The sequence below is a fragment of the Stegodyphus dumicola genome, chromosome 10 (assembly GCF_044657685.1).
Source record: "Stegodyphus dumicola isolate Sdum_Otavi_A_Nest chromosome 10, ASM4465768v1".
NCBI classification, from domain to species: Eukaryota; Metazoa; Arthropoda; class Arachnida; order Araneae; family Eresidae; genus Stegodyphus; species Stegodyphus dumicola.
In genome coordinates, this window is record NC_140777.1 from 155,564,560 (window position 1) to 155,576,759 (window position 12,200).

Here is a 12,200-nt window from a genome sequence, read left to right on the forward strand (position 1 = left end):
ACTAGTGATAATCTCGACCAACATGTACGGGATTTAAGACAGGTGTTTTCTTTATTAAATGAGGCCGGTCTAAAAGTTAATGTCGAAAAGTGCAAATTTGCAGCCCCTGAATTAAAATATTTAGGTTACAAAATATCTCAGAAAGGAATCGAGACAGACGAATCAAAAATAATTGCTGTACAAAAGTATCCGACTCCAAACACGGCGAAGAAGCTCTCTTCTTTTCTAGGACTTTGTTCATATTATAGGTCCTTTATAAAGATTTTGCAGCTAAAAAATGGCGATATCATTATTACTAGTGATAAACTCGACCAACATGTACGGGATTTAAGACAGGTGTTTTCTTTATTAATTTATTTAGGTATTTTTTGATTTAAAGTTCGGCTAAAAAATGCCCGGTTTCATTTTTTAGCCGAACTTTAAATCAAACACAAAGAATCTATTCCGCGACCGAGAGAGAGGCACTTGCATTTCTGTTAGCAGTGCAAAGGTTCCGAGTCTATTTTGGAAAGGCGCCAATAACAGTGTACTCTGATCATGCGGCGGTAACTAGATTGTACTCAGGGTAAAACTTATCCCCAAGGTTAATAAGATGGGCACTCAAGCTACAAGAATATAATCTGGTAATCAAGCATACCGCCGGAAAGGAAAATATCGTAGCGGATGCCCTATCCAGAATTAAAATAGATGAAGAAGGTAATACTGTAAAGGTGGCAATGCTCACAGCATGTACAATAAATTCCCGAGAAACTGTAATAACCGAACTGGGTAAGGATCCTGAGTTTTGAAGCATTTATGAGTATTTAAAGGATCCTGAAAATTTTAGCCACCAAGATATTGTGGCGATAAGAAATAGGGCGGCCCATTACGAACTAATAGATGGTCTATTACTTTATACAAAAACTACGAAGTCCAACAACGAATTTCAACCTGTTATCCCAGCTAGTCTTAGATTAAATATCCTGCAGGAGTTGCATGACAGCCCTTTAGCTTCTCATGCTGGTATTCGAAAAACTATACAACGCGTACGCGAGGCAGTCTATTTTCCTGAACTGCAAAAGTTAACAAGGGCGTATGTCCAGTCCTGCCCAACATGTCAAGCAGTTAATTACATTAATTTCCGCCCGGCCGGGTTTCTAAATAGTATTAAATCCGAATTTCCAAATGAAATAATTGGCATCGATTTATTGGGCCCTTTCCCAAAAAGTCAGTTAAATAAAAGTCGCTATCTCCTTGTTATGGTTGATCATTTTAGTACGTAGATTGAAATTGTTCCCTTAAAACGAGCCTCCGCGAAATTAGTTACTGATTCTATTTTAAATAAATATATTTTAAAATACGGGGCGCCCCTAAAAGTTATATCGGATAATGGTCCTCAATTTGTAAGTAATGTATTTGAAGACATGTGCCAAAAACTGGGCATACGTCATTTAAAAATGGTCCGTATCGGCCGCAATCAAATATAGCGGAACGGGTCAATAGAAATATAGTGAAAATTATCCGTAGTTATGTTAAAAATTTTCATAAAACCTGGGATAACTATGTCAATGAATTTGCTTTCGCCTTAGGACCGCAAAACATGATACAACGGGCAAAACTCCTGCTGAATTATTTTTAGGCAGAAAGATTATAACGCCGATAGAGAAATTATTTTATGTGCAACAAAGAGCCCCAGAATTTAAAATGGGTGATATAGAAAAATTAATTAAAGAAGCAAAAAAGAATACTGAAGTAGCACAGAGAAAACAGAAGCTTTATTATGATTTGAAACGACGGGGAGTAACTTATAAAGTAGGGGATGAAGTGTTAAAAATTAAGCATTCACTTTCTTCAGCACCAGAAGATAAAACTGCCAAATTTTTTCCACGATTTGAAGGACCATATGTCATAGAAAAAATAACTCACGCTGTAGTGGTGTTAAAAGCCAGCAATGGTGAAACGTGCTCCGCAAACATTGATCAAATAAAACCCTACTATGATCGTAATAAAATGCAAATTTTCAAAGATCTTTTGCAGGATCCGGCACGGCAGACACGGCAGGCACAAGCTCCAGAGGTGGAACAACGTCAAGCACAAGGACAAGCCACTAGGAGGCAGGAGCAATTGAAAAGAAAGTTTCCCCGCTGGAAAATTGAAGGTAACAAGAAAACGAAGCCGTTCCACCGTCCAGAAGAGAGAGCTCACGAACACCCCCAGATTGAAGAAGGGAGAAGTACGACGAATCCAAAGAAAGCCAGGAGAAATAACGGCAACTATAACCGGGCTCCCAATCGGAAGATTAACTCATCGGACAGGACTCTCCGCTGCAAATGTCGCCGAACTGCGGAAGGGCCACCAGCGGCGGAGGAAAAGTTACAAGGAAAATTTGAACGGCCAGCAACGAGGTCCAAGCAGGAACGCGAAAGAAGTGTCCCGGTTCCGCCAAGACCAGCTTACATCAAACGGCCAATACCACAGGCAGAGGCGAAAAAGAAGGTATTCAAGGGTGACCGAACTGAGGGAAAAAGAAAGTTTCTAGAGGAAGGCACTGAAGGGCGAGCCCGCACAAGAAGGAGGATAAATCAAACCAGAATCTGCCCTACCTTCCAGGACTGGGCTCAGAAAAGAATGTCCGAATATCACAAAGATAAGTAAAATTTTATGTTACTTTGCAAACTTAATCTTTCATTCTTACTGCAAGTGGCAGATTTCAAGAAGTTTTACCTCATGTGATGTCTACCTTTATCGCCAAAAAGGCGAGAAATGAGTTGTTACCTATTTTGGTATTATGTTTTTCAATTACTCGCGCGTAAAACTAAAGTTGATGTATAATAGGAATGTGTAAATACTTAAATATTGTAAACGTTATTGTATAAATTTTATTCAAAACATTCTGGCAAGAAAGAAGTTTTAGTCTGAAAGACTTTTTGAAATGTAGTATTTCAATGTAAAAGAATTGGCACTTGCTTTGAAAAGAATAGAAGTTAACAATGTACTACTAATGTATGTTTTAAAATGTGTAAAATTAACGGCATGTTAATATGTTCTTATATACAATGTGAACTGTTATGTTAAACGTTAAGAAATACTGTGATATGGTAAAAGTGAAAGTAATGCCAAAAATTTTTAACTTATTCGTGTGACTGTAAAAAGACCAAATTATGGTGAATATGTGTTAAAGGTTGAATGAATGTAGTTAGACTCTCTGACGCTACACTTCAGAGTTAGCCACTTTTAGAATAGTACCTCAGGGTTTAGAGTTGAAGATAGGGTGTGTTACGAGGTCTCGTTATGTTGAATTTTAACACGTTAGTGTTTTGATTGTAGGAGGCAGTGTTGAACACGTATACATAAACACATTCGTGTTTGGTGTTCTTTTACAACACATGTCAGAGAGCACGGGGAGAGATAATTAAAATAGTCATGAATGAAATAAGATTGTTAAGAAAAATATAAATATGCATGTTACTTGCCTTTAAGTAGTCTGAATTTGAATTAAAAATGTGCTCATTATAAAATTCAGAATTACGTAGAATTTATGCATTTCTTTGTTAATTACGCAATTTTTTTAAACATTTAATATGTCTTTTTAATTTTCATTTAGCTCAAAAGTAACGTTAGTGCCGTTTGCGATAATGCCCTTGAAATGGCATTTTGCCTTGAATCACTATGAACGGCATACCACTTTTTAAATTGCTGCCACCAAATGTTATCGCCCTATATTATATTTAAAGAAATTAAATAATGAGTTATCTGCATGAATGCATACATGTTTCTCGCATTGTCAAAAGACAACGATACTGAGAGACATCCAATTTTGAATAACGTTGTCCAACCAAACATGGGCACCTGAAGACCCGAATTTTGAGTTTCGAATTTGTTTTATTATCAGCTTCATATTTTGTAAAATTTTAAAGAATTTTTGATTAACAAATTAAACGATTTCAAATTGAGCAATGGCAACACTGTACAAACATTTTATGTTCTGTGCGCGAGCCTGTCTATCGGAAATTTTAAAAATATGCTGTTTTTAAATATTTTTTGATTTTGCTGTTAAATCGAATTTTATGTGCGTCAGCGCCAAGACGGTGATATTTAATAAATAAAGTAAACGCACAAAACATTAATAATAAAAAGATAAAAATATTTTATTAAAGCTATCTTAGTAAAAAAACTTAACATTGATATGATAAACTAAGAAAATACTGAAAAAAAAAAGAAAAAAAAACGGGAAAATGTATGGCAACACCTTACGATGCATCGGCAGTTCTAAACATATATTGCTTTGCTGCTTTTAGAATTTCTCTAATTTTGAAGTTGTATTGTATATGACATAAGTGCGAAAAAAATAATAAAGCTAAAATGGTTTGGTAGGAAGGAGTGTAACAGCAGATTGGTAAGCTGCGACATCAGCGAGAGCATTGAAAAAAACCTTAACAAACTCTTAACCGTTAAATTCTGAAACTTTTCAGATTTTTGTATCATTTATTTTCATTTTTTTACCTGAAATTAATGATTACTAGTTTATTCAACGAAGGCACTTATTGAATGTTATTTTGCATGAAACGTCCTTTTAATCGGTACAATTTCCAACTGATTATATATTTACAATGATTTCTCGTGGAATTTATCTTTGTGTAATAATTTTCCTTCCCAGTTTGAATCCATTCGGAGATATAACAAAATAAATTCACGCATAAACATCCGAATCATCTTTTAATTAGAAATACCGTAATCGTAAGACTTAAATTCTAAGTAATTTAGGTTTCCGCTACGCCTTGAAGGTTTAAGATCATGAAGAATTAATGCAAGTGAACATCTTTGCTCATCCGATTTGCTGTACATAGTATCTAATTTCTTGAGACTCATTTTATTCAATGTATTGCCTTCAATGGAAGCAGTTTTCTTCAAGGTTCACTGAGGAATTACTCAACCTATACATTCAATATCCATATGAGCGTAAAAGATTAAGTACTAGTTTAAATATTGCCAGAAATGTATTTTGTATTCCTCTTTCTCTCTCCTTTTACTTCGAAATTAACTAAAGGCAGAGTAGGGAGAATATTATTTTAATTTTAATTAGTAACTGAAGCTTATAACTTTCAGATACTATGATTATTATTTAATTTTATTAGAAGAAATGTACAGTTACGTAATATTGCAAGATAAAACTTAAAAACTAAAGATTTTATATAAAGGAATATAATCTTACGAGAATATAAAGAAAAGGTCCAAAAATTTAGTTCTGAAGCTACGAGTGTATATCTGCCTGCTTTTGTGTTCGCATGGGGCAAGTTGTTAGCATGTCCAGCTAGATACGTGGTTTAAATCCCGGTAAGGACATTGCTAACTGTTTTTGATTTTTGCTCTTAAAACCATTGCTCATTTTCGTTCGAAACCACAACCTCTGTGGTTTCGAATGAAAATGTAATACCCTCACTTGGAAGTCTTCAACCAAATCTCATGGCTGTCTCCAGTTGCTATTTACATTGGCGAGAATATATTGTGCTCGTGGTGAATACCATTTACCAGGACGCGAATAGCTGCCATTATTTGAATAATTCACCGCTGTATGCGAGATACAAAATTTCGATATAGAACTACGCACGCAGCCAGTTAAAGTAGTATGTAAGCCCATCTAAAGGGTGCCCCAATAAAAACATTGGATTCAATATGCCCACTAATGTATTAAATGTTTTGAAAATGAAACATATCTTTACATGCTAATCACGAGTAAATATTCGAGTTTAAGTAAAGAAAAATGCTTGGCATGTGTTCTTCGTGTTGCTTAGACGGGAAAGTGAATAGTGACTTTGCCTACCGTATCGAAGGGCGCGTGTTCAAATCCCGGATGGCATGGATATGATTTGTCTGTCATTTCATAGACGACAATGGTGCTTCATCTTTTAAGAGTGGGAAAAGCCTGTAAACGGATAGATCCCGCCATTGAAAAACAAGAATGTCTTCCGGGATTTGTTCTACAGCTCCATACTCTCTCCTTGAAATTCGTAAACACTTTCTCTCAAATCTATCTACCGAGATGACTAATGATACATTGCGTTTCCTTTTTTTAGGTTTTTATTTTTACTCTTTAGGCTCGTATTCTTCGGGGCTCGAGATAATACTGTCATGTACAACAGCGATGTTTTCGATAAACCACTTGGATCTAGAGTATAATCATTTAAGAATGTAATGTAGGATTTGTTTTTGGTTTGGTTTTATATGGTTATGGCAAAGCCTCAAGAGCTATTTGCCTAAAGGGGGATGCCTTCATGAAGCACGTTCCAAGGGAACTGGTTCATATGCATGTTTACAACATAGGGAAAACCACGAAAACGCCCGTGCAGCCAGCTAGTTCGCCGGGATTCGAACCCGGACCGAACTACCAGTGCTTACAGACTTTACCGTTCGGTTGCTGATGGGCCGTGGCCTGTAAGAAACAATCGAGATGACCCAATAAAAACGTACTTGGACTTTTAATCGTTATTAGCATTGCTAGTACAACCATTTTCAATGTAACTTCTCTTTTGATTAATAACAAAATATAATATTTCAGTTTTATTTTAATAATGCTAATTTACTAATTTAAATGACTCAAATTCGCCATAATAAACAAGGGTTCAATTTTCATGGACATGCTTTCTGATGAAATGAAGTCATATGGCTGGGGCAGTTTGCTTCTTGTCCCCGTATACTTTTCTTTTCTGTGCTGTCGTAGTGAAAGAGGCTAAACTATCCATCTGTCTAGACTAGAAGAGAAACACGCTAATGTGACAATCAAAATCGTAAAAACAACCTTGTATTTAGCGTAAGTATAATGAAACAATCGATTTTGAGGGCAGCTAAAGGTCCCTCCTCATCAGGAGAAAGAAATACATAGAAAGAAGAAAACTAAAGGGGAAGGAGTCTCAGAAACACGTGGTCCTTATCAGCACTGCACGTGGTTATAACTGGATTTTTTAATCAGAGTTACACTGACCGCCTACGTTTACTACTTTTTATCTGATCAAGCATAAAAAACAAGAAAAATTAGCGAAGTTAAAATAGGGAGCGAGGGGCAAATGCACCTTTACGCTCAAAATCTGAACTTCAAATAATGGAAAGCAACCACTGAACGGATTTTTATACCCTCTGGTAGTACCAAACGAGAGGAGGTAACGCCATCTATCGGCAAAAATAACTGAATTAAGATAGTAGAATTTTAAAGGCATTAGGAAGGACTGGATTGGACTTCAAATCATTAACTAAACCTGCTAAATCTTTGTGAATGTGAAAAGCCTCAAGAAAATCCAATTCACCTATGGAGGAAGCCTTTTGGATAATTTTTGCAGACTCAAAGTCAAAATTATGGTTAAATGTCCAACTATGATACGCTATTGAAGACTTGTTAATTTCGCCTTTTCTGACATAAGATTCACGTTCCTTGATACGAAACTTCAACGCTCTTTTTGTTTGGCCAATATATCTTAAACCACACTGACACGATATACTATAAATTTCCCAAGAATTCAAGACAGAAACTCAATCTTTTAGAATCGAAGTGTGAATTTTATTAATAGGGGAGAAACCGACTTGAAAATTGAATTTCTGGAGAATCCGTGCAATTTTATAGCTAACAGAAGGATAAAATGGAATCACGACAAGGTCATTAATATTATTTCTAACAGTGGAATGTCTTTTTTGATGGAAATCTGAAAATTTTTTAACGGCTTTATCAATAATCACGGGAGAAAATCCACGGTCAATCGCAACTGCTCTCAAATAATTAAGTTCATTGGTAAGCAAAGATTCAGAGGAACAAACTTTAAGTGCGCGGAATACATAATAGTAAAAAGAAGCCATTTTTTGCTTAACAGGGTGGCATGACTTGGCATGGAGTGGTAAACTAACTGCAAAGGGTTTACGGTACACAGTGGTGCTAAAATCAGTTTCATTGCGGATTATAAGAATATCAAGGAAGGAGAGAGAATTGTTGGATTCAATTTCAAGAGTGAATTGGATGGCTGGTTCAATTGAATTCATAATAGATAGAATCTCGGATAAATCCTCTTTATAACCGTCAAAAAGTGCGAAAGTGTCGTCAACATACCGAATCCAAAGACGAAAAGATAGTTTATCAAATAATTTCATCTCAAAATAGTGCATATAAATGTCAGCAAGTACCGGACTGAGAGGATTAACCATAGCCAATCCTTGAACTTGACGAAAATATGCATTTTGGAAAACAAAGTGGGTTTAACTTAAAGAAACTTTAGTAAGCGAAACCAACTCATTAATTTCAGTTTGTGTGAAGTGAAATTCCCGAAGCCTAGTTTCAAGACAATTTAGTGCTCCTTCGACCGGAACACTAGTAAACAGTGATTTGACATCAAATGAAATTATAATGGAACGAAGTGGAGAAATATTGTTAAGTTTATCAATGACTTCAACAGAATTTTTAACAGTGTGAATATTGTTAGGAAGTAGAGGAGAAAATCTGGAAACTAAATATTTGGCCAAAGGATATGAAGCAGTACCTATGTTGGAAACAATTGGTCGAAAAGGAATACCGGTTTTGTGGACTTTTGGAAGAGCATAAAGCCTAGCACAATTAGTAATAGGTGGAATAAGTGATTTCTTCAACTGAGTTGGCAGAATGTGGGAAGATTTAATAGCACTTTTAACTTTCGGGAGGTCCGAAGTTGAAGGATCTTTAGGTATCGAGCAGTATGGGCCTTCATTTATCAGTTTAGAGACTCCAGTAGTATATGTGTGTTTGTCCATAACAATGATCTGTCCGCCCTTATCAGCTTTAGAGATAATGATATTAGTATCAGAATGAATTTCACGTAAGATCTCATTTTCCTTTTTGCTAATATTCGAACCCAAAGATTTGTTGTTAAAATTAACGTTATGAGTAATTAGGTGGCGGATTGTATCCTTCTGCGTTTCCGAAATTTTGGAGAATTTAAAGGCTTTCTCTATAGGAGCTATGATTTGAGGAATTGAAGGTTTAGATGTCTTTGAAAAGTTGAAATTATATTTTAATACTTTTAACTGATCCTCCGAAAGATTCATATTGGAGATATTAACGATGGGGTTAACGTTTACAGTGAAAAGATCAGCTAGATAGGTGAGACTATCCGACTGGTGTGTGAGTTTAAGGAATTTAGAAATAAGCACATTTTTATGCCGTTGACAAACGGTATCGGTTCTAGACCAGAATGTAGGTTCAAATGAGGAAAAATTTTCAGTTGAATTAGCAATTTTTAAATGGAGGTAATATAATTCAAATTAAATTTTAGATAAACATTTGCGCGTGTCCCTTATAATATGACGAAGAAGTGCCAATTTGAATTTATGCAAAATTTTTGAAACGTGAACGGAAGCTTTAAGGCTATATTTCACATGTATAAATTTGGGAATGATATTTTGATGTTTGCATTTAAGTAGAAACTGTAGATGATTCAAGAATTTCGTACGCTTAAGGCGTAACTTACAAAATCGGTTCCTGTCAGTGGACATATTGTGAAAAGGGTACAAGCAAGAAACAAGTGAACAAAAGAAATATAATTCCGAAAGTCCAAACAAGTAATTACTTATAACATGAAAAAACACCAATAAATAATGAAGACAATTTTCATCAACATATGACAAAAACATTCCAAAAGGAGAGAAACATCCAATACTGAAAACCAATAGCCACGTGGAAAGAAGCAACGAAAGTCAAAATCGTGCACGTGGTAAACCGATAAAAAGTAGAATTTCCTCGAAAATGCCGGTTGATAGCATAAACATGATTAAAAATCCAGTTATAACCATGTGCAGTGCTGATAAGGACCACGTGTTTCTGAGACTCCTTCTCCTTTATTTTTTTCTTTCTTGGTATTTCTTTCTCCTGATAAGGAGAGACCTTTAGCTGCTCTCGAAATCGATTGTTTCATTATACTTAAGCTAAATACAAGGTTGTTTTTAGGATTTTGATTATCCATCTGTCAGTCGGAAGATCTAGGGCTCAAATCTTGAAGACAGTAAATTGATTTCTCATATTTTTTGACTTCATAAAAACTAATTGGCTGTTTTGGCGGTTGAACGAAGTTGTGGTAGGCGCCAATATCACCATATAGAATCGGTGGATTGGAATTTTGTGCTAATCTTTAGCACCTCTTTAAGTGGGCGGGGATGTAATGAATTATCATATTCCTTCGTGCATGCACTTATGCTATAAATGGTCAGCTCGTCCAGCTAGAAATTCAAATTTCCGTAGTTAGAGTTTTGGCAACGGCACAGTTTATTTTCGACGTCTGGCGCTCCAAAAAATCAAAATATATAAGGCCACTATTTAACTGCATGGTATTGAAAGAAATCCTTAAGTATAATCCAAGTTTCAATTTAATGTAACATTACATTAACTATTGAACTATAGATTCATAATATGTAGGGTGATTCAAAAACATTTGGAAAAAGTAAAATGGCAGGTAGACGGTATCCAGATATGCAGATTTTGTAATGGAATAATGTTGGTGTGACAAAAGCGCACCAACAGTGGGCGATAAGCAAGAAGAAACCTTTCGTCAACAAGAAAACAACAAAAATAAGTCTGACGTTCGCAGAGTACATTGTAAGCAAAGATGTAACATATTGAAGAAATATTACGTTTTTAGAAGACTCAAAATATAATATATTTCGGTCCTATGGTCAAATTCTTATGACGCAAAATCAAAATGAAAAGTTGAATCCGAAAATCATGCTGCCTGCATTTAAGCATGAAGGTGGAAGCATAATGGTTTGATTATGTTTCACTGCCTCTGAGATAGGAAATTTGCTGATTTTTAAAGAAATAATATAGGTAAAATAAAAATAAAAATATTTTTAGTAAAAATCTAAAAGCGTCTGCTAGATAACTTGGCTTCAAGTTCTATCAGAATAAGTATTCTAAGAATACAGCCCTAAATGTTCGCTTGTGTTTACAAAACTATCCTAAAGTTATCAAACTCCCTCCATATTCTTCGGCTTTAAATCTAATCTAACATTGAAAAGGCTGGAGAAAAGAACAAATAAACATGACATATTTTCGAAAGCTCTGTTAAAAGAATTCTTATGGAGGAATGAACAAAATGGAATAGTCGTACTCGAAAAATTTACTCAAACACCGTAGCAAGAAGCATGAAACTTGTAATTTTTAGCTAAAACATATCTAACGAAGTGTTAGATAACCCAATATTTTCACGTTTTCTTTTAATATAAGCTAATTGTTCAAAGTGTTCGAATACTTATATGAGTTCCTTTTCTGTTTTGAATAAAGTCCTTTTTTTATCACAAAGGGGCAGTTTGCCTAGGACTATTAATTTCGTTTTGGCATTTTGCGTTCATTCACTATAAACGGCGAATCACTTTTTAAGTCAAATATTAGAGCCCTATATTATACTTAAAGAAATTAAATAATGAAGAATCTGCACAAATGTATGTATGTTTCTCGCATTGGGATAAAGCAACGATACCTAGAGCAAATCCATGTTTGAATAACGTAAGTCTCCACAAGAATATGGGCATCTGGAAGCCCAAATTTGGAATTTGTTTAATTATCTATTTCATATTTTGTAAAACATTTATGGGGTTTTTATTAAGAAACGCAACCATTTCAAAGAGAGCAAGGAATACTGTACAGGAAAAAAAATAACATTTTTAGCACCAATGCGCGAGACTGTGTATCGGAAATTCTAAAGATATGCTCTTTTAATTTTTTTTTTTGATATTGCTGTTAAATTGAATTTTATGGTTGAAATGCGAAGAACATGATATTTAATAATTAGAGATAAGACACGAAACGTTGCCGCTTTGGGCGTAATATAAAATCTGAATTCAGATTTTTTAAAATTTGTTTTAAAAAATGTTTCGAATAACTTTTCCGAAAACAAGCAGATTTTAAAAAAGATAATCAATAGTGAAAGAAAAGTAAAGTCTTTTCAATAGCTAATATTTGCAAATAAACACAAATGCCGTAAAACAAATTTGAACTATTATAGACCTTTCTTTATCAGTAGTAAAACATGTTGCTCCTGAGTTTGATTGCAGTCGAAATCAGTAGTGATTTATTAAAAACTTTTGTTAATCTACGGATTTTTTTGCCGAAAATTAAATATGTTTGTAGCGAAGTAAGTGCTTTTAGCTTTATTTCAAAATTAACTAATGAACGTAATGTATTACACAATTCAACTACGTATGAGCAACTCTCAAAATTC